Source organism: Lissotriton vulgaris, chromosome 8 (genome assembly GCF_964263255.1).
Source record: "Lissotriton vulgaris chromosome 8, aLisVul1.2, whole genome shotgun sequence".
In the NCBI taxonomy this organism is placed as follows: Eukaryota; Metazoa; Chordata; class Amphibia; order Caudata; family Salamandridae; genus Lissotriton; species Lissotriton vulgaris.
The window spans coordinates 1,501,580,020-1,501,602,007 of record NC_141696.1 but is presented as its reverse complement, the minus strand read 5'-3'; the positions used below and the strand labels follow the sequence as shown (position 1 = coordinate 1,501,602,007).

The 21,988-nt window shown below is 44.9% G+C and overlaps 1 protein-coding gene across 1 annotated transcript in view; it reads left to right on the top strand.

Annotated features, from left to right (window-relative positions):
- Positions 1 to 21,988, top strand: part of DRD3 (dopamine receptor D3) — an 835,727-nt gene that overhangs the window by 412,631 nt on the left and 401,108 nt on the right. The window lies entirely within an intron of this gene.

Sequence of the window (21,988 nt, the reverse complement as noted above, 5' to 3'; positions counted from 1 at the left end):
GACAGATCCATGAACCCTAGGTAGATTGATCCACTGGATGCCACTGTGTATTTACCTAGGATCAGATGTAAGTTGAGGCACTGGTCCTCCGTCCCTCTTCCCCTTCGAAACCCATATTGGGCATTTGATAAGATGTTATTACTGGCAGCCCACTCATCGATCCTTGCCAGTATCACTTTCCCCAGGATTTTGAACGACGAGTCGATAAGTGAAATGGGGCGGTAACACCTCGGGTCTCCCCTCTGGCCTTTCTTAAAGATTGGTATGATGGTGGCATGTGACCAGGAGACAGGCAAGCTATGTTTGATGGCGGCATTGAAGACGTTGGTCAAGATGTTAGCCCAGAAGGGGACATTGGCCTTGAACATGTCGGCTGGGACGCCATCTGGGCCTGGCGCTTTCTTCCCTACTGTGTTGGTTATGGCCTTTTCTACTTCTTCCATATTAAAGGAGAGTGCTGGCTTGGGGGAGTTAGATTTGAGGAGAGTCGGTGTTTCGCATGCTTGGTCACTCTCATAGATGATTTTAAAATGAGCTAACCAGTCCTCCTCACTAATGTTAGCCTCCATGTTATCATTGGCTTCTCCAGAAAAGAGAGGATTGTTTATAATGGCCCAGAAGCTGGCACTGTCTCTTAAAGTGGCCTTTTCCATTAGTGAGGCCCAGGCATCCTTTTTGAGAGCGTCTTTGCGTTCATGAGTGATATTATAGTATTCTTTTCTTAGTCTGGCAACTTCCCCTCTGTCCCTAGGTGATTTTTTTAATTCTTTCAGGAGGCAAGTGTGTGCTTTGGAGCAGGCTTTGTCAAACCAGCCCTTGGTCGGTCGTGTCTTCTTTCTGGATTTAGCTGTAAGTTCATCAGAGATTAAAGCACACAAGGTGTTAAAGGCGGTGATTACATCCTCCCCCTGTTTTGAATTGTCTTGGCAGATATCTAATTCATTGCGGGCTTTGCTCCTTAAAGTGTTGAAGAACTCAGTTGGAACTACTTTGGACCACTTCAGCCTTCTTCCTTGGTCCGTGGGCCGCACAGCCAACTCGGGCATTTTGATTGTTCCCTCCTTGAGTAGGCCCGTAGAGCTAGCAAGCTCAAGGATGACTGGGTTATGGTCACTAAACGCAGCCACAACTGCGTTATAAAAGAAGACCCAACTTAATAAACCAGGAGAAACAAAAATATAGTCAATAATGGATTCGGAGTTTCTAGCGCTATAAGTCATGACCCTTTCACTGTAGTCGTTGAACCCCGGTTCGTAAAGGTCCACGTTTGCTAAGAGATTTTCTAGTGCCAGACCTTTAGGGTTGTGTTCAAAATGTTGGTAGTGGGCTGAGGTGGGGCAATCAGTGTCTTAAATGTGGCAGGAAAGCCTACAAAGATGAATGTTAAAATCCCCCATAATTATAATGTGCAAAAAAGTGGTTTGGCGTTCTTTATAATTAATCAGAAAGGACTGTAGAGAACAGAGATGCTCAGTGGAGTGTCCGTCTGCTACAGAGTTATAAAAGTTAATGAGGATGTATTTGTGACCATTGGCTAAGCTGATCTCTAGACACAGGAAATTGGGGGAGCTAGTGGTTATTTGTTTAACGGTTCCCGCCAGTTGGACAGTAATCAGGATCATGAGGCCCCCTTTGTCCCTACCACAAGAGGATCTGGTAGCTGGGACAAAATAAGATGTGAACCCAGGAACCCAGAAATTGCTGTTACAGTCCCAGGTTTCTTGCAGGGCTATGATGTCATGTTGGTTCAGGAGGTTCAGCCATACACTGTCCTCCCTTTTTGATCGAAGGCCGGCTATATTCCAGCTTATGATTTTAGGCCTTCTACTGGGTATTCCTAAGGGGACTGTTCCCTGTGGATTGTCTAAGCATGGGGTTATTGATAACTGGGCGTCAATTTTGTTCAACCGCCCGAGCCAAGGGCGTGAATCTATTGTGCAGGGTTATAGGGCTATTAGGGGGCATTGGAGTATATGTGCCCGCCTTATGGTTACTCAACCTATTAATCGTGGTCCAGCTATAGTCTGGTTCTAGACGAGTGTTAGCGGGATGAGAGGGCAAGCTGGGTGTCCTGTCGAATCCCCTGCCTTGGTCGTAACCCGGGTTCGAGAAAGGGTGAGATTTGGGTTTGGGATAGAAAAAGCCCAAAAGTACGGCGCGGGGCCCAGCGTCTAAACCCTCTAGGGGTGAAGCATCCCAGAGTAATCTGCGAGCCTCTCCTGGATTATTGAAGTTAATTATCAGGCAATCTCCCTCTGTTGTTTTAGCAGTTTGCCCAATCCAGCCCACCCGCCGGACTGAGATGATGGCATTAGAAACTTCATTGTCTCCTGAGCAGGTCGAATTTGCCCAAGACTTAGCCCTGGCTAACAATTGGGGCGGTTGTTCATGTTCACCTGACTTAAGAGGGGGAACATTTACCAAAATAGCTACAAAAGGAGCAGCCTCGGGGGGTAAGTTAATGTAAGGTTGACGAACAGGTTTGGGTAAGATAGGTAGATTCTGTTGACCTATAGTAACAGGGGCAGCAGACCTATTTGTATCTCCTGTTGATCTGGGGACGACTACCGGGGTAGTTGCTGGTCCAGAGGGCAAGTTGGATGCAGCACTCCTGGCGACTGGGGATTCTTCCCTTGGTCTTTTACTGGCAATGTTTGGTTGAGTACATTTAGTGCCTAAAACCGCCGGTGTATTTCCTTTAACAACAAAAGTGGCTGGTTCGGCAGTTTTATGGCATACATTCAGGCGTTCACATTTCCTTAAGATGCCATCGACGCACTGATGTAAGACGTCAATGATATCTGAGGCTATTTTTGTGAGTGTGGGCTCTATCTTGTCAGTGATTACTCTTTCCACCATGTCTCTGATAGCCTTTTCAAGTGAGCCCACTGTGCCCTTTCCTCCCTTGAGATTCTGTGTATTCCTTTTTTTGTACTGTCTTTTTGTTTGCTTTGTGCTTGAAGTCCTGATTACTCGGGCTGAGCTAGGGAGTTTGGGAGTTACCCCATTAGAGTCAGCAGTAGTAAGAGTGGGAGGTAACGCAGACTCCTTAGGCGGGGCAATAACGATTTTTGGTTCAAGGGGAATAGATGTAATACCAGATTGTGGATGGCTTGTACTCTCCTTACTATTCAGCGATGGTTCTAACCCCAGTTTGCGTTCAGTTCTTGCAATTTCAGTGGTCAACTTCCCCACCTCCGAGGTCAAAAAGGAGTGAATGCTATTAGATTTCCTGGGGGCCTTATCCTTGGGTGTACCACCAGCAGTAGGGGAGGGTAGCTTTCTCTTACCCATTTTGAGCTTGAGTCCTGGGCGTAAGGGGGGTGGCCCGTCCCATCCCTCGTCGTCCCTAGACGGCCACAGACGGCCCGCCCTCTGCCCGGGCTCCGCCCGGCGCCGTCCGCGCGCGTCCGCGATGCGGAGGAAGCTGTTCCCTTTTGTGCGCCTCCTGGCGCTTTCCACAGGAAGAGGAAGCGGTGTGGGTGCAGAGCAAGCTGGGAGCTGTAGTCCAATCACAGCGTCAGGAACCCAGCGGCACTGCGTGGTTGTGCCTGTCAGGCCAGTGCAGCGTGCAGCATGCGGTGTAGCGCTGTGACCCCTCCTGGAGCCGGTGTGCGCTAGCGATGTCCCCCGCTCCTCTGTGGGAGCTGTTCCCTTTTGTGCGCCTCCTGGCGCTTTCCACAGGAAGAGGAAGCGGTGTGGGTGCAGAGCAAGCTGGGAGCTGTAGTCCAATCACAGCGTCAGGAACCCAGCGGCGCTGCGTGGTTGTGCCTGTCAGGCCAGTGCAGCGTGCAGCATGCGGTGTAGCGCTGTGACCCCTCCTGGAGCCGGTGTGCGCTAGCGATGTCCCCCGCTCCTCTGTGGGAGCTGTTCCCTTTTGTGCGCCTCCTGGCGCTTTCCACAGGAAGAGGAAGCGGTGTGGGTGCAGAGCAAGCTGGGAGCTGTAGTCCAATCACAGCGTCAGGAACCCAGCGGCGCTGCGTGGTTGTGCCTGTCAGGTCAGTGCAGCGTGCAGCATGCGGTGTAGCGCTGTGACCCCTCCTGGAGCCGGTGTGCGCTAGCGATGTCCCCCCACAAAGAAAGTCACCTGAGATTTTTAAAGACCTAAACCTAACCAGTGGAGAGTTTGGTGAGTTTGTAAATCTGCAATTGGCAGTGCACGCTCCGTGCATTGTCACTGAGCAATGAAAACTTCCTGATGAAAAATTACTGAAATTATGAGTTCTATCAGAGAAGTGGGTACATTTTTACATCAGCAGAAGATTTCAATCATACCTATACCCCATTCACTAAACTTTCTCTTGCAACCCTCCTCAATCTATTCAAAGGTTTGAAATCCTGTTCGGCTGGAGTATGCCTCTTGGCTGAGACAACTGAACAGAAACAGAGAAGTTCCATAAAACCTGTAGAAGTGGATCCAGATGAAAGGACACTTCCAGCATCTCTAGAGACCTTGCATCAAGTTGTGGCACATCAGGAGAGACCGTCTACTACAGATAACTTTTTTATTTTGGTTTCTTTTTTACTATCAGACATGGTCTGCTAAGCTGACCTTCTAGAATTATTGTGATGATTTGGCTCCAGAAAAGAGACTAGCTCTGAGGGAATTTTTGTTCACCGGGCTGCACATTATACAGCAGGGTGCACTCATAGGTTGTGTTAAGGACCAACTTAAAAGGGATACTTCACCTTTTCTTCTTTGTCAGTCAATCTTTAGCCCAACAGATGATATTCAACATCAAGAGGCATTTAAATAGGTTGTATGACAATACAACGCATGCTTTTACTACGCATGCCTTTACATCGCAAGTTTTACAACGCATGCAGTTACAACGCATAGTGTTGAGGGGTGCTGGATAGTGAATAGTTTAATTTACTATTCCAACTCCAGTCCCGTGGATACTAGGGAAAGTGATGGATTGTAAATTAAATCTATTCCCTATCCTAGAGTGCCCCCCCAGCGCAATGCGTTGTAACAGCATGCGTTGTAAAACTTGCGATGTAAAGGCATGCGTCGTAAAAGTTGCGTTGAAAAGGACGTTCCCCATTTAAATAGGACCCCCCCAGGCGGGTTCGCCTGCAGCGACTTCACACACCCCGGCGGCTCTATGGATGGCACCCACTGATATATCAGATCGCCAGCCGCAATTACATGGGGAGCTACATGAGGGGACCATTTTCTTTCTCTTTTTCTTTTGCTCCTCTTGTTCAGGTTAAGGTTATTTAATGCAAGTATATGATTTGATGGTGATAAGGTCCTGAGGAACAATGATGGTTTCTCATTAATTATTCTGATTTCGTTTGACAAAATATATTTGAACTTTACCGCAAAGTGAAGCGGCGAATCGGCCAACATGGTGGACTTTAATGTATCCTAGCTGAGTCTTTCTTCCCTGCACCCCGCTCATGTCACCCTGATTATTGTTATTTAGTAATGTCAGTGTTGGATTGACTCGTCATGTAAATATCAATGATGTTTTCTTGTTAAAATCAATAAAAATCATCCACAAAAAAAGAGGCATTGAAATAGGATTCATTTGTTGTAAAATAGTAATGGCATTGAACTGAAGGATAGTAGATCAAATATAATGTATACATGAAATAAGATGGACCTGTGATACCACTTAAATGACTTAAAACTCAGCATACTAAAATGAGGAGACAGGACTTGTGGTAGGCAGCTATAACACAGCTTCCGCAACTATAGTAGGAATGGATAGAGCAACATGGAAGCCGGATGCAGATGTCAGTAGAGGTGGCGATTGGATGAAATTACCCAGTGGACAGAATACAGTAAGATCTGAAGCTTATCAAAGTAACATGGATTTTAAGATGAAGGGTGACTGATGACTCTTGCAAAGAACACAGGATTTTATTTCCAATTTTCAATGCTACCAAACAATAGCACATTATCAGCAATATGCAGGAGCATCAAGGTAAGGAACAAATATGTAACCAGTTTTCAACCATTCACTCTTGAAGGTAACATTTTAAAGGAAAGAAGGAAAAGGAAAAATGGTCTTTGATTTTTATCTTGGAGCATGAACCCAAAAGTCAGCATGACTTATGAAATATTCAGAAAATCAGATAAATCATTGCATCTGAGCTTAACACCTTGCCTGCTGCCTTGATTTCTCCCCGGTGCTGGACATCCCTTAACTGGGTGTGGTCATGACGGAACCATTCCGTCATCAGCACAGCTCAACCGTGACTGATGACAGAATGGTTCCGTCACCAGCATCAAAGGGGTTAAAATCTCTTCTATAAGTAACGAGTAAGAGCAAGTTAGATGACAATGCTCATAAGCACTGAGATATGGTACGGTGGCTGGACAGTCAGATGTAGGGCTTGTACATTTAGAAGTGTACCTCAAAAGATAGTAATTTTGCATGCACAAGAAAAGAAATACTAATTTACAGGGAAAGAACATAGACCTACCTGCTTACATGAGAAACTGGTCCTGTGCATTTTAGCTGCCATAGCATTGAAAAGGCATCTGAGCTCAATTTCAAGATTATGGTAACAGATCAATTAAATATAGTGGATCGGAATAGTGCTTTGTAGTATAGAAGTTGTGGTCAGTTGGAATAAATGGTCACCTTCTAGGAGTTACAAGATATAGGACGGACACGAATGGAAGGAATCACATAATCAGCAACACAACTTTGACAATATGTCTGAAAGCTTAGAGGGAAGATAACAGCCTCAAGCTAAAGGACTTCAAGATAGAAATAGCAATTGAGGGTACAGCCACTTGTAATTGCACCGACAAGCATGTGCAGCCCCTTCTGTAATAGCAAAGTACCCATTGGGAGCAGAAAGTAGGCATATATGCATGTTGTGCCTTCTGGGCACTTTGTGTAATACGGCCTAAGTTGATCTATATTTATCAGTTACATCATCCTCTTTATAGCTGCATGTCCAAGTCAGCTAATAACTTGCCACTTCAGGTTTCCCTGAAATCATTAACTTTGATTAAGACATCAAACAATGAGATGTCTATTTTAAAATATTGGATGCCTAAAAAGTATTACCCCCTCCCAACACACACTCACACACACAAAAACCGACACTCACTCACATAGGTACATCTTTTCTGGTTCACATTGATCTGTCGCAAGAGTGCTGAGAAACATTTCTAAATATAAATATGATATTATGATTCATTTTTTTCATGACAGCAGAATACTTTTTTTGAGAAGCAGGCAAAAATATTGGCAGGGTGATAAGAGGAGCGGTGAGATGCTGCCACACTGAAACAAATATAATTCAGTCACATAATTTACTGTGTGAAAGATGTCACAGGCAATACAGGGAAATGCAAATCTTGTCAACTGAGAAAGGTAGATGGATATTTGTGGGTATCTTTAAAAATCACGTCCCCTGGCAATGAGGGTCCTCAGGGATGGTATTATTGGATGTGCTGACACTAGAAATGTACCTACACTTTAAAAAAAATCTCTACTTTGCTGTATTATGCTCCCCACGATGCTATAAATCTTGCATGTTTCAATCCAATTGGAAGCAATTACATATTATTTTATTACCTAGACCTAGCAATGAATACCGTATGAACCAAACTAGTTCCCAAGAGCAAAGCTAACTTTGTGATAAGGTAGGTCTATTCTAGTGCAAGACAAATAATTGATAATCCTCACTTTACTAGAAAGAAAACTGAACAGCATATTATATTGAATCTGGACGCAGAGAATTTCTTTGACAGTTCAGCATGGTTCACGTATGGAGACCTAGCGTAGAATTGATTTCTGTGAAAGCTTTACCATTAGCCAAAGGTCAATGCATAGAGCATCAGCTTCCGATATCAACACAAAACAGAACTACATTACCAGACATTTGCAGCAGGAACTATGTCTGTTCTCAAATGGTTAGCACCTCAATTCCAGCTGGGAAGTAACAGAATATCTGCCCAAACCAACTTACTTCTAACTTCCCTACCAAATCATTGTTTTCCCAACAGCAGAAAACTACCACCAGTGAAACCAAGACAGATGGTTTACCACTGGCCCTGCGGGGAGCCACCAGCCTACTGGCTTTTAGGAAAGGCCTTAAAACTTGGCTGTTCACTCAGTAGCCGGTCTTCCGTGAATCTCTGGCCTATTCTTCTGTTAGTTTTTTATCTGGTGTTATGTTTTTTATGTTGCAGCATTTTCTCTTTCTCCATTAAAGCGCCGGGACACTCTTTTTGAGTAGCCGTGCGCTATAGAAATAAATAAATAACATAACATAACATAACAGATGTACAAAGACAGACTGGAATTGCATCAGGAAACCCGCCTAATTTTAGTGGGGTTACGTGGACAGCACATCTGCCATATTTGTTCCGCCTGGGGTTGCCATGGCAGAGAAATACATTAATGTCCTCTATTCACTGGGGGAAAACTCTCAGTCTGAAGAGAGTGAGCTCTCAGATGTTGGGAGAGAGGAGCGTCCCCATGCCTACAGATTGAGAAGTCTTTGGAAAGTAGCTCTCAGGTTAGATTTTGCTTTGTTGGCAGCCATGGGTTCCTGAAATATTGACTACATCGTATGTAAAGCCCTTACTTCAGTGTGGTGCTGAGACTAGGAGCTCTACCCTACAATCAAGTGCTATGGTCCCAACTCATTGAGAGGGTTGTTGTGCAACTTTGGTATTGATGAAGGCTTTTCAGTGTTATAGGTCCCTCCAACTGTACCTCAATGTGGAAGAGTGTCCTGCTGCATAAGTATCTGAATCAGTATCAGAAAATGACTACACACACTTTTTAATGGTAACCAATACAAATAGTATACGTTGGGGCAATTATCACCAAAGACACAATAATGATCCATAATATTCACCTGACTAAGGGCCGATTCACAGAATGAAATTAAGACTCAATCCTAAACTTATTACTATTTTGGTATTCACAGAATGCACTTAGTACTTTTGGCATTCACAGAATGCACTTACTACTTTTGGTATTCACAGAAGTTAGGATCTTGTCTTAAGTCTGTCTTAAGTTTGTCTTAAGTTTGCTTAAGTTTGTCTTAAGTTTGTCTTAAGACAAATTTAAGACAAAATCCTAACTTCTGTGAATACCAAAAGTAGTAAGTTCATTCTGTGAATACCAAAATAGTAGTAAGTTTAGGATTGAGTCTTAAATTCATTCTGTGAATCGGGCCCTATGATCTAACAAAATATTATTTCAGATACACAAAGAAGGTAAAATTAAAAAGTAATGTATATTTTTCCAGAAAGTATGTACCCCAGGCAAAGGTGCAACGTAGGGCAACCTTGAAACCATTATGATGAAATTCAAATTATTCGACAATGTAAAGCCATCTATACATCTGAGAGCATATGTGTGGAATCCACAATTTAAAAATGTCAGTTGCCTTATGTACTCTGTTACGCTAAGCACAGGTTCAGTACTCTCTCTATGGAATCTTCTAGGTGTTTGGGAATGGTGAGTGAAGGGGTTAAAATTGTTTGTTTTTCTTTACCTTTGCTTATCGACAAACTTTAGCATACCACATTATGCTTGGACACTGTGGCATTCACAAGAACTTCATTTACAGTGACAATGGGCTAGGATAAAAAGAGTGCATATCACTATTTTGCTATTCTTTTATTTACAAGAGTTTACTTGAGGATAATTATTTTCTTTTTGATGAATAAAGGCAAGATTGAGAAAGTGATCTGGGTGATATTCTACAAAGCACTTGACATGAATACCTGGAAAATGTACATTGCATTGAGGAGCTGCAAATTGTAACTTTACTAAGAATTGAACCTTAGATCAGAGTAATTATGCAACTGTCTCACATTGAGAGAGAGGTAAATAAACTGCAGGATGACACTCAATCTTCATTACATCTAGGAGTGAATTATTTGAAAATTTATGATGGATACGAACTCTGGACTATCGAAAAATTATCCTACATCCATTGCTTCCAAATTAATTACTTTAAGCATCTCATACTGAAGGTAAAATCTCGTCAGCCTTAGTCTACTTTTCTCATATAGGAACATTCATCATCATAATTACTTTATTGCGCCTATTACAGCCATAAAAGCACATGTAAGTTAAAACAAACAATAATACATTTCCTATAACAGTGTACAATCAAATCTCATGGTGGCATTGGCAAATGTAAGGATGCAGAAACCTCGTTGATTATTTAAAACAAAACCCTTTTTAAATAAAAATTAATTTTAAGAATATAATTTAAGATAAAAGCTTTAGGAACATTATTAAACATATCATATGATTCTTTTTAAAATACTCCAGAAAAATTGCAACTAATTTGAGCAGTCACACTTAGTTAAGTATCAATTTTCAACAAGTACCTTTGTTTAAGCCACATAGCTAGGATAAATTTAGAGAGTACAACCACATACACTGGGTCTGTATCAGATTTTAAGATCCTATAAAATACACAGTAATCCCTGATACCCAAGTTTCTTCACAATTGTATAACCAATTTAGACCTAGCCTGTTTGTATGCCAGGAACATTCAATAGACATATGGTACAAGTGAAATTGTGTTGTTCCTAATATTTTTGACCAACCCATATCTCACACTGAATTTTATTTGTGTAATAAAAAACGTGATTTCACTTTTCCGTGTTATGCTGTTTGTGTAACCTTTAAACCCTAAATGAAGTTTAAAGCCACAAAAAAGCATTTTGGGATTTAGAGTGAGGGCATCAGAATTTGCAGTAACCATAATGTCTACCCGAACCTTCATACATGTGCAAGTTTTATCCTCACGTGAAGTTTTCTAGCCAGGCTGCATTCTATCGAGAGAGTTTCTATGCAGTGATAAAATAAGTATGGAGGGACATGTCACGAAGCACAATCTGTGGATAAGCACCGCCTTGATCCAACAAATTTGAAAGCCCAGTTTCATAAGGTTCCACAAAATGGATCCAACCCAGGGCTGGGCCAACCTCTTACCACTGGTTATCCAATGGGTCTTTTCTTTGTTGACTGAGGGGTGAAGGAAGTTAGCTGTAGTCACACAATCTAATTAACAGTGTAGTTCATTTGACTACACAATGAGAACTAGGAATCAGAGAATAAAGTTGAGATGTTTTATTACAAGTTAGCAGTCAAGTTAATGTAAATGAATCTCAAAACCATGCTGTAAAGGTACAGAATGATAACAGGATAGCCAACCAGCCTAAAGAAGTTCAGGCACATCAGCATGAGACAAACAAGAAGTTCAGTCACAGCAATATAAAAAATTAACAAAAGGATCTAGTGCTCACAGTAGAGTCTCTGTTCCTCTCTCCTAAACATAAGTAATGTCTAAAATCATCTGATTTGGAGTTTTCACCATCAAGGGTGATGAAGTCTAAAAAGGTCTCAAAATGTTGGGAAAATGCAGAAAAAGAGAAACCTTTCGGGCAGGTGTTAGCATTGCAGAAGCTTGGTCAAGAGTCTGCTAGGGATAGAGAAATAAGTGTTAGCCTCAGTCACACTCAGCAAAAGAATCCAAGGGGGAAATATAGAGGTCTGTACCTCTCAAAGTCCAAAGGAATAGTGGGCAACATCAACCTGTGAGAACAACAGCTAATACCACACAAATCTTCTGAGTAACATCCCTTGTGCATGCCATCAGGGGCTCAATTATAGCTTTATAGCCCGCTGTAGCATGCAATGCCGGCCATTACAGGCCTGCTCCAGCGTTAAAGACCCGCTCCAGCATTATAGGCCCGAGCAGAAAGTGAGGGATTTTAATCAGGGAGCTGGAATTTAATGCCTGTATAACCCAGCTACGGGGGCTATAAGGCTATTAGAACATTTTGTCACTAGAGGGCAGAACGTTCTAACAAATAAAACAAGGGTCTCAGGGAGCCCGAGGGGATTGAAATCACCTCCAGCTCCATGAGACCTTGGTTCATAGAAACAGCTGTGAACGACAACATTGGTATGTTGATGCCTGGGCTTCTACCGGCCATTAGAAGCCTAGAGTACTCCAGTATTCAGTGGAGCTCTCAACATTTCAATGTTCTAATGTCCTTTCATTCTCGCGTTGTGAGCTGCAAAAGTCGCACATTTTCCCAGACTTGTCTTGTGAACGATGTCAACCTTGGGTGCTCTACACCTCTCACGTTACTGAACAGTCATTGTCAGTTACTGCTCTGGCTATCTTCTTGGTCAAGGTCTTCTTCTCAGGCTCTCTGTCATTAGTACAGTGTGACATCTATTCTGAAACTAACAAACCATGTGCACGTACCTGCAAGGAAAAGACTTGCAAGCAAAAATTTCAAAGAAGTATTTTATGCAGAAAGAAATACAGGCTACTGATGTCAATGTTAAACATATAATTCAATGGTGCACATTTAATACATTTCATGTGTGCACATATAACTACAAATAAATGAAACTGCAAGTACATACATTCAGAATTAGATTCATGTTGCAATCTAAGTAAAGGGAATGTAACTTACTTAATAGCATTAGGGCACACTAGGTATGTGGTGCTAAGAGCCCATATAAGTTCAGTATTTGTGACATGGGAGTGTAGAGTCAGAATGACACTGCTCCGGATCTATCAGAGTGAAAACAGATCTGATGGCATTTACTGGCTGCAGACTGGCCAGCTGCTTACAAACAGCTGCCGAAGAATTGCAAGATTGCACCTTGAGGACCCCTTTTGATTTTATTCAAATGTATGCTGCTTTCTTTTGAGCAGCCTTTCATCAGTGTTTAGCCTTTAGAATTATTGCAACGAATGACAGCGCCCATTTTGCCCAGCATGGATCTACTTTAGATTAGAGTGGTAGTTAATTATGTTGAAACACCCATATGTCTCCTTGCTTATTGTACAGCTTTGATTTATCAAAGAACAGTATGTTGTGCTAAGAAGGATTTGGATCAAAGTTGAAAAAGAACATGATTTGTTGTGTATGTGGCTACCCTAATAAGGCGCTGCATCATATACTGTTAAACTCTTTATTCTTGGATACATTAGAGACATATTATTCAAAAACATTTTTATTGAACGTCAGATTCCAGATTTTTAAATCAAATTTTGGCACTGTGTTTGGAAGCAGCTATATAAAAAATGTATACAGAGTGGTTCAATCGACTGCTCAAGCTTTTAATAATTATTTGAGAATCGCCAGTTTGCACTTTGTATCCCGTGCTGTAGCTGCTTTTTGTCTCCTGAAATGAAATGAAATGAAAACTATATTTGTATAGCGCATAGACTACCCGGAGGCCTCGCAGCGCTTTAACTGAAATCCAAGGCAGCAGGCTGGGTGATTAACAGGCTCTTCCAAACAAGTGAGTTTTTAAAGACTTCCTGAATGTCATCCGATTGATGTTCTCTCTAAGGTCAGGCGGGAGGGAATTCCATATAGTCTCGCAGCATTGTGTGAGAATTACTGTACAGTTTACCATTTTTTTTTTCCATGAATATTTTTAGAGCATTAGTTCTTAAGAGTCTGGTTTATTTTTGTGTGTTTTCTTTTGATTGAAAGGTTTACGATGGTGTTTTCTGTCTTGTACTTTGGGGCCTTGACAGCTAGCTCCCATGCTGCCATTCTGTTGTCCTTTGGTAATGTTTGCCCCTCCCCACTTGTTCCCCCACAATCTGAAAACAAGGACTCTTTTATTTCTCTTTCATTCCTCTTTTATTCCTCAGGGTGACTGATGTGACAGGTCTGCATGTTCCTCTTGTTACATCCTTTGTGACCTGCTGGCTTTGAATCTAGTTCCATCGCAGCTCGTCCTGATTCTTTCACTCATTGATCGCATCAAAAAAACCCTCACCGAGTTTCCTTATATAAGGTTCACGCTGTCCAGGCTCACTTGCATGTTTCATGCTTGGCCTGGGGTACTGGGATCCCATCTCCCCTCTTCGGTAGTGCCTTCGCTGGTTATCACTCCTGCAAAGGTTTGAGTCACTGCATATTCAGTTTCTGATGCTACTTATCTCTGCATCTCAATAGCTTTGTCAGGTTATCAAAATACAAGCATCTGTAGAAATGACAGAGAATTTAGTTCATCCTTGTCACAGTATAGGTGGTTATAATCGCCCATACGGATGGATATTGTGATGAATAAATGTAGGTATGGATACTTAAAGTCTTTTCTAAATGTGGGCTTGATATCTCTGTTGATTACACTTTCATCTAATTGTTTCTGTGTGAGACAATACGAGAATCTATGATCATAGAAGGCATCATTTCCCTAATTAATGGGCTTAAGAGTTAACATAATCGATTGTGCCAGGTCAGGCTTTGGGTCCCAGGAGAGGCTGTGCAGCCATCTTTTGGACATGTGTAGGCTATGGAAGCAATTCACAAAGATAAACGTATATGTAGTAAATCTACACATGTATGTTATGTTATGTTATGTTAATTTAATTTGTGGCGCGCACAGATACTCGAGAGTGTCCTGGCGCAGAGCAGAGAGGAAGTAAACAAAAACAAATGGCCGGGCAGGTTGAATTATCAGAACAAGACACCACCTAGTGAAATCAGATACTAGGTTGGACAACCATTTGTGTTGAGTTAATTCTTAAATTTATAAAAAATTTTAGAGGAGTTTTTTTGACATCAAAACATCACACACTATTTACACAAATACATGAATACATTCAATAAACTGAAATGAACATATCAAACAAAGTAATTTAACAAAAGAATTGTCACATAAATAGTCACATAGACAACTGTGCTATGCCTCCATTAGATAAATTGTTGAGGCACCAGTCCTGAATAATAATACACAAGTGGACTCGCAGATTGTTATATTAGTCAAGTCAAGTCAAGTCAGAGAATTTATATAGCGCACTACATACCCAGAGGGTCTCAAGGCGCTTAAGGAGGGGAGGGGAATCACTTGTCAAATATCCACGTTTTAAGTTGCTTTCTGAATGCTAGGTGGTTCTGGGTAAGGCGAAGGTAGGTGGGAAGTGAGTTCCAGGTTTTAGCTGCCAGGTAGGAGAAGGATCTACCACCCATGGTGGTCTTGTTGATGCGAGGTACAGTGGCAAGGGCTTGGTTGGAAGATCGAAGCTGGCGGGAGGGGGCGTAGAAGGACAGTCGTGTGTTGAGGCATTCAGGTCCGATTTCGTAGAGTGCTTTGTGTGCGTGGGTAAGGAGCCGGAAAGTGATCCTCTTATTGACGGGAAGCCAGTGGAGGTTTTTCAGGTGACCAGAGATATGTTCTTTACGCGGGATGTCTAATATGAGCCTGGCTGAGGCGTTTTGGATTCGTTGGAGTTTTTTCTGGAGTTTAGCGGTAGTCCCGGAGTAGAGGGTGTTTCCATAGTCCAGTCGGCTCGTGACCAGAGCGTGGGTGACCGTTTTCCTAGTTTCGGTGGGGATCCAACGAAATGTTTTTTTGAGCATGCGAAGAATGTTGAAGCAGGATGAGGAGACGGCGTTGACTTGTCTGTTCATTGAAAGTGAGGAATCCAGGATGACGCCCAGGTTCCGTGCATGGTCTGTCGGGATGGGTGCTTTTCCAAGGGCTTCTGGCCACCAAGAGTCGTCCCATGCGGAGGGGGAGGTACCTAAGATGAGGACTTCTATTTTATCTGAGTTCAGTTTCAGACGGCTATGTTTCATCCATTCGGCTACTTCTTTCATTCCTTCGCGTAGGTTCGTTTTGGCGGTGCTCGGGTCATTGGTGAGTGATAGGTTCAGTTGAGTGTCATCCGCGTAGGAGATGATGTTGAGGTTGTGTTGGCGGGCGATGGTCGCGAGGGGGCTCATGTATACGTTGAAAAGGGTGGGGCTGAGTGAGGATCCTTGTGGTACGCCGCAGATGACTTCAGTGGCCACTGACTTGAATGGTGGAAGGTGGACTCTCTGGGTTCTTCCGGTGAGGAACGAGGTGATCCATTCCAGTGCTTTTCCTTGGATTCCGATGTTTCTGAGGCGCTGTAGAAGGGTGCTATGGCAGACTGTGTCGAAGGCTGCGGAGAGGTCGAGGAGGATGAGGGCGACTGTGTCTCCATTGTCCAGTAGAGTACGAATGTCGTCTGTTGCTGCGATGAGGGCGGTCTCAGTGCTGTGTTTTGCTCGGAAGCCGGACTGTGAGGAGTTGAGGGATTTGTTGGCTTCGAGGAAAGCGGCGAGCTGGTTGTTGACAGCTTTCTCGATGACTTTGGCCGGGAATGGAAGGAGCGAGATGGGGCGGTAATTTTTGAGTTCGGTGGGGTCCGCTGTGGGTTTCTTCAGAAGGGCGCTGAGTTCAGCGTGTTTCCAGCTTTCCGGGAAGGTGGTGGATTTGAAGGAGCAGTTGATGACGTCTCGGAGGTGCGGTGCTATGATGGAGTCTGCTTTGTTGAAGATGTGGTGAGGGCATGGGTCTGTGGGGGATCCTGAGTGGATGGAGTTCATCAGGCGGATGGTGTCCTCAATGGAGATTGGGTTCCAGTCATTAAGGATGTTCGAGGGGGGTGGAGGTTCAGCAGATGGTTGGGTGGGTTGGTCTTCGGATTGGTTGTCGAAGCTGTTGTGGATGTCTGCAATTTTGTTGTGGAAGAATGAGGCTAGGGAGTCGCAGAGTGCTTGAGAGGGGGTGATGTCGTTAGAGTTGGCCGAGGGATTGGTAAATTCCTTGACGATGTTGAAAAGTTCCTTGCTGTTATGGGCGTTGTTATCTAGTCGTTCCTTGAAGGCGGTTTTCTTGGCTTTTCGGATCAGTTGGTGGTGTATGCAGGTGGCGTTTTTGAAGGCGTCCTTGGTGCTGGTGGTTGGGTCTTTTTTCCAGGCCTTCTCAAGGGAGCGGCAGAGTTTCTTGGATTTCTTAAGATCATCGTTGAACCATGATGCCTTCTTGCTGCCAAGTTTGCTTTGTCGTTTTTTCAGTGGTGCTAGGATGTCGGCGCTGTTGGAAAGCCATAGGGTGAGGTTGGTGGCGGCTTGGTCGGGTTTTGAGGAGTGGGCTGGGGGGTTTAGAAGAAGCGATGAGGATATCTGGTCGATGGTGATTTTGTTCCAGTTTCTTTGCAGAGTTGGTTGGCGTTGGTTGTTGGGTTTGGGCTTGTTGTAGGTAAAGTGAACGCAGCTGTGGTCAGTCCAGAGGAGAGCCGTAGTGTGGTTGAAGGAGACATGATTGCTGGAGGTGAAGATGGGGTCGAGAGTATGACCTGCGATGTGGGTGGGGGAAGTGACCAGTTGTTTAAGTCCGAGGTTGGCGAGGTTGTCCAGAAGGGAGGTGGAGTTGCGGTCGTTGTTCTTTTCAAGGTGAAAGTTGAGGTCTCCCAGAAGGATGTAATCTTTGGAGGGGAGGGCGTGTGGGGTGATGAAGTCCGTGATGTCCTCACTAAATTGTGCGTGGGGTCCTGGTGGCCTGTAGAGGAGGGTGCCTCTGAGTGTGGTCTTGGTGTCGATGTGGATCTGGAAGTGAAGGTGTTCAGAGTTGGCGAGATTGATGTCAGAGCTGGTTGAGATGTGGATGGATTTCTTATGGACGATAGCGATTCCTCCTCCTGTGTGGCCGGTACGGTCCTTGCGTATGATCTTATAATCTTCTGGGATGGCTATGGTGATGTCTGGGGCGGAAGAGGCGTTCATCCATGTTTCTGTTAGGAAGGCGACGTCCGGAGAGATGGTGTCTAGTAGATTCCATAGGTCAATGGCGTGCCTGTGGACCGATCGGGTGTTGAGCAAGATGCATTGTAGGTGGTTGGGGTCGGGAATCTGAGGTGTGATCGTAGTGGAGATGTTGACGGTGCCGATGAATCTGCAGGAGTAGCATGAGAAAGGTCCATGGGTGTGTCCAGGAGCGGCATGGACGCAGTTGGGGGGACGGCCGGGGTTAAGGGCTAGGAGGGCGGTGGCATCGTAGGTAATGCGGGAGGGTTGGGCAGTGTGAGGGCCAGGGGGTCTGGCGCTGGGCGTGGTCCAGGCGCGGACGGGTGTAGACGGGCTTACCTTTGGCGCACCTTCGGCGCGGGTTGGGCGCGATCGCTGCGCGTGAACGCTGTGCGCGGGAGCAACTGTCATATATGGATAGTGGAGGGGGAGGGGCGAGGGCGGCTCAGCTGGGAGGCGGGGCGGGCTCACGAGGACGACAACAACAAACAAAATGGAGGCGGAGGGGGGAGCACAGCGGAGCGCTAGGGGCAAACGCGCAAACCGAGTAAAAACTACTGTAGTCAATAATAAATGTGCAAATGGGGCAAAGCGGCAACCAGGCAAACAGCAGGCAATACAAATTGGCAATAGCAATAGAAATATAAATGGCAAAGCAGCACAACGATACCAGATGCCTTCAAGGGACACTGGGAGCGACCACTCAGCCCGAGTGAGAGGAGCGAGTCACGGCGCCTTCAGGTAGGAGAGCGCTGATCTAGTCAATGGGAGGGCGGCTCAGCTGGGAGGCGGGGCGGGCTCACGAGGACGACAACAACAAACAAAATGGAGGCGGAGGGGGGAGCACAGCGGAGTGCTAGGGGCAAACGCGCAAACCGAGTAAATACTACTGTAGTCAATAATAAATGTGCAAATGGGGCAAAGCGGCAACCAGGCAAACAGCAGGCAATACAAATTGGCAATAGCAATAGAAATATAAATGGCAAAGCAGCACAACGATACCAGATGCCTTCAAGGGACACTGGGAGCGACCACTCAGCCCGAGTGAGAGGAGCGAGTCACGGCGCCTTCAGGTAGGAGAGCGCTGATCTAGTCAGTGGGAGGGCGGCTCAGCTGGGAGGCGGGGCGGGCTCACGAGGACGACAACAACAAACAAAATGGAGGCGGAGGGGGGAGCACAGCGGAGCGCTAGGGGCAAACGCGCAAACCGAGTAAAAACTACTGTAGTCAATAATAAATGTGCAAATGGGGCAAAGCGGCAACCAGGCAAACAGCAGGCAATACAAATTGGCAATAGCAATAGAAATAGAAATGGCAAAGCAGCACAACGATACCAGATGCCTTCAAGGGACACTGGGAGCGACCACTCACCGACACAAGATACATAGTAAAGTTCATGATAGAGTGCTATGACTAGGAATGACACATAAACGGCTAGATGATTGCAAGTGTGTTAATTAATTCCTACCAAGCCCCATCTATTTTGTATCTTGGAGGGAAGGTCAGGCAACCATCTGAGATTTATGCAAAGAGATATGTTTTTAGGTTCTTCTTGAAGATCAACGGATCCTGAATGTTCCAGAGGGCGAAAGGGAGGGAATTCCAGGCAACAACCTAGGTCAATCGGCAATAAGCAACTTTTCAGGACCAATGTCTACAGGAGTGGGTTCTCCCAGAACTCTGATACTACTGCTGATGACTGTATTTGTCACCAACGTAGTATGCCAAGTTCCCGGATCGGTGGCCTGGATAGGTGATACCTGAAAGAGACACAGATCAATAAGTTCCAGACCTGGGTCTAGAAAATGGTGCAGCTAGTCACCACCTATGGTGTTGTGAATTACATGCGTGGGCTGATTTTTCAGAGAAAATCAAATCGGTGGACGAGCTTGTCATGAGGAAAAATTTTAAAAGCAATTCTAACTCTGTGTACATCACGCAAAAGTTATTAGGAACACACCATCTGACTAGGAATGCACATGTAGTTGAAATAAACAGGTGTACACATGTGCTTCTTTGAGGGACTGTGGTGCTTTTGAGGCATTGTCATCGATTGGTATTTTATAAGGCGCTAATGACATTCAAAGTGGTCTGCTAGGGGCATGCAGCAGAATTACTGTGAGTGGTATATTATTTATGAAAACTACGTCTGTTAGGCGGCGGCGTGAACTCATACCAAGGCGTGTTGTTATCTAAGTGGGGATATCCAAAACATGCCCTTAGTTCAACTTAATGACACTAACAACTCGCCCCTGGTCTTGAGGTCACAAAAATGACGGGATTGCTGTAAGAGCACTTTGTTGCTCGCCTCTGGAAAATAAATAACAGGTACCGGCGGGCAGCCACAGGGGGTTATGCATAAGCAACGTCTTACCGGTATCTTTTAGAAGCACTTGATTCTTCATGAAATATTAAGAACGTACTCACATGAAGGGATGCGCAACTAGCGGAGCTCCTACCCCTGCTCTGGCTCCCATGGCTGTGCCCTACGGCATTGCGGTATTAACGCAACGTGTCATTGCCTATCAGTTAAAGGACTAGCCCGTGATCGCGGTCGGCCATCGTGGGACTAATTTCTCGCTCGTGCTTCAATTTCAATCCAGTTTTATTGTCACATCGTATGTTTAACTGCTCATTAGCGTAATTGTTATTCTGGGGGGTATCAGTGTTGTAGGGGATATGTGCTGACTAGTATTTTTATAAAAACACTTACGTGTATGTTCCTAAGAGGATACTTAATACGTCACCTCCTATAAGAGGAAGACTAGGTTTGACCATAGTACAAATGTTTATAAGAAATATATATTGGCTTTGGGATAAGTGTGGTAAAAATGCTGTTTGAAATGAGCCTGCACGCTGGTGCCAAATACAGTACTCAGCACCGGCGGTGCAGTAATATTAGAGTTCTGGGAGAACCCACTCCTGTAGACATTGGTCCTGAAGAATTGCCGATTGGCCCATTAGGGGCAGAAGGCAAGAAACATGTCGACCACATACACACACTGGACCCTGCAAGATCATTAAATCTAGACAGGGCTTACGTTTTTTAGTTAGGTTAGTACACCCCCCGAATAAAATAGCTTCTATAGGGCAGTGCTAAGCCTATTTTAATTCGCCACTCACACTACTACCTTGTAGGTATGGGCGGATTTTGCGGATCCACGATCCGCGGATTTTGCGGATCCACGATCCGCGGATTTTGCAGATTTGCGGATCGTATATCCGCAAAATCGGCGGACTTGCGGATCCGCGGATCCGCGGATTTGCCCTGCTGAATGAGTCACTTCATTTCAGCTTCAACTAGTTTCAGCGGCCATGTGTGTGTTACTATGCAATCGCCCCGAGGGGCGCAGGGTTCCCTTGGGTGAGCTGTCCATCATAGTGGGTCAATGGTAGGAAGACGGTGCACACTGCGAGTGTGGGGGGGGGGGGCTTCCAAGGCCAAAGTCAGGCGCCCCGAAAGGCGCAGGGGTCCCTTGAGTGAGCTGTCCATCATAGTGAGTGAATGGCGGGAAGACGGTGCAAACCACGAGTGTGTGGGCGGGGCCAAACGGGCAGGGCTTCCATGCGAGTTCACATGCTTCTTGTGTGTATAAAAGGTCAGAGAAAGATCAGTTCAGCAGATGAAGAGAAAGAAGCTCCTGGTCACAGGAACAGCACGGGTATTGCGCTCGTGAAAGTCAAGGATGCAAATGCCTCTATCCACCATCACAGATGATTTTCCACAGTAGATTTGGGAAGAAGGCACACCTGCCTCGACAACGCTCACGATTGTTTTTGGGCTGATGAATGAGTCACTCACAGGAAGGGCATATTGTAAATATTTTTCGATGGCGCCGGCAAGCTGCCAGCGCCATCCTAAAATACTTACTAAATTAGCTTCAACGGGAAGCTCTAATAGACAAAATAAAGCAGGTGCGAGCACCTGCTTTATTTTATCTATTAGAGCTTCTTGTTGAAACTAACTTAGTAACTATTTTAGGATGGCGCTGGCAGCTTGCCGGCGCCATCGTAAAATAGTTACAACAGGCCAGCCAGGCTTCAACTTTTGCCCCCGGAATCCGCCGCTCGCGGATTTGCGAATTTGCGGTAAATTCGCGGGAGTTCGCGGATTGCGAATTTACCGAAAATTCGCAAAATCCGCGAGCGGAACGGATTTTGCGCTCACCCCTACTACCTTGACCACTTACCCTCATCACTTAACGGCTGTCTCTTAAAAGTTCTCCGGCAAAGAGCGCCTTCGCAGTAGCTCATCGGGCATTGCAGCGCCGGCCCGATGAAGAGCACAGCCGAATGATGAAGCATGACATCCCTTGGGGTGTGTGAGGGCAATCCTTAAGAGGCTTGTTCACTCCCCCTCCCTTCCCTTAGGAACTGCACATTCTTTTCTATTTACGCATCGATTAGGAGCATTGTGCAGGAACTCGTCAAAAGCTCCCG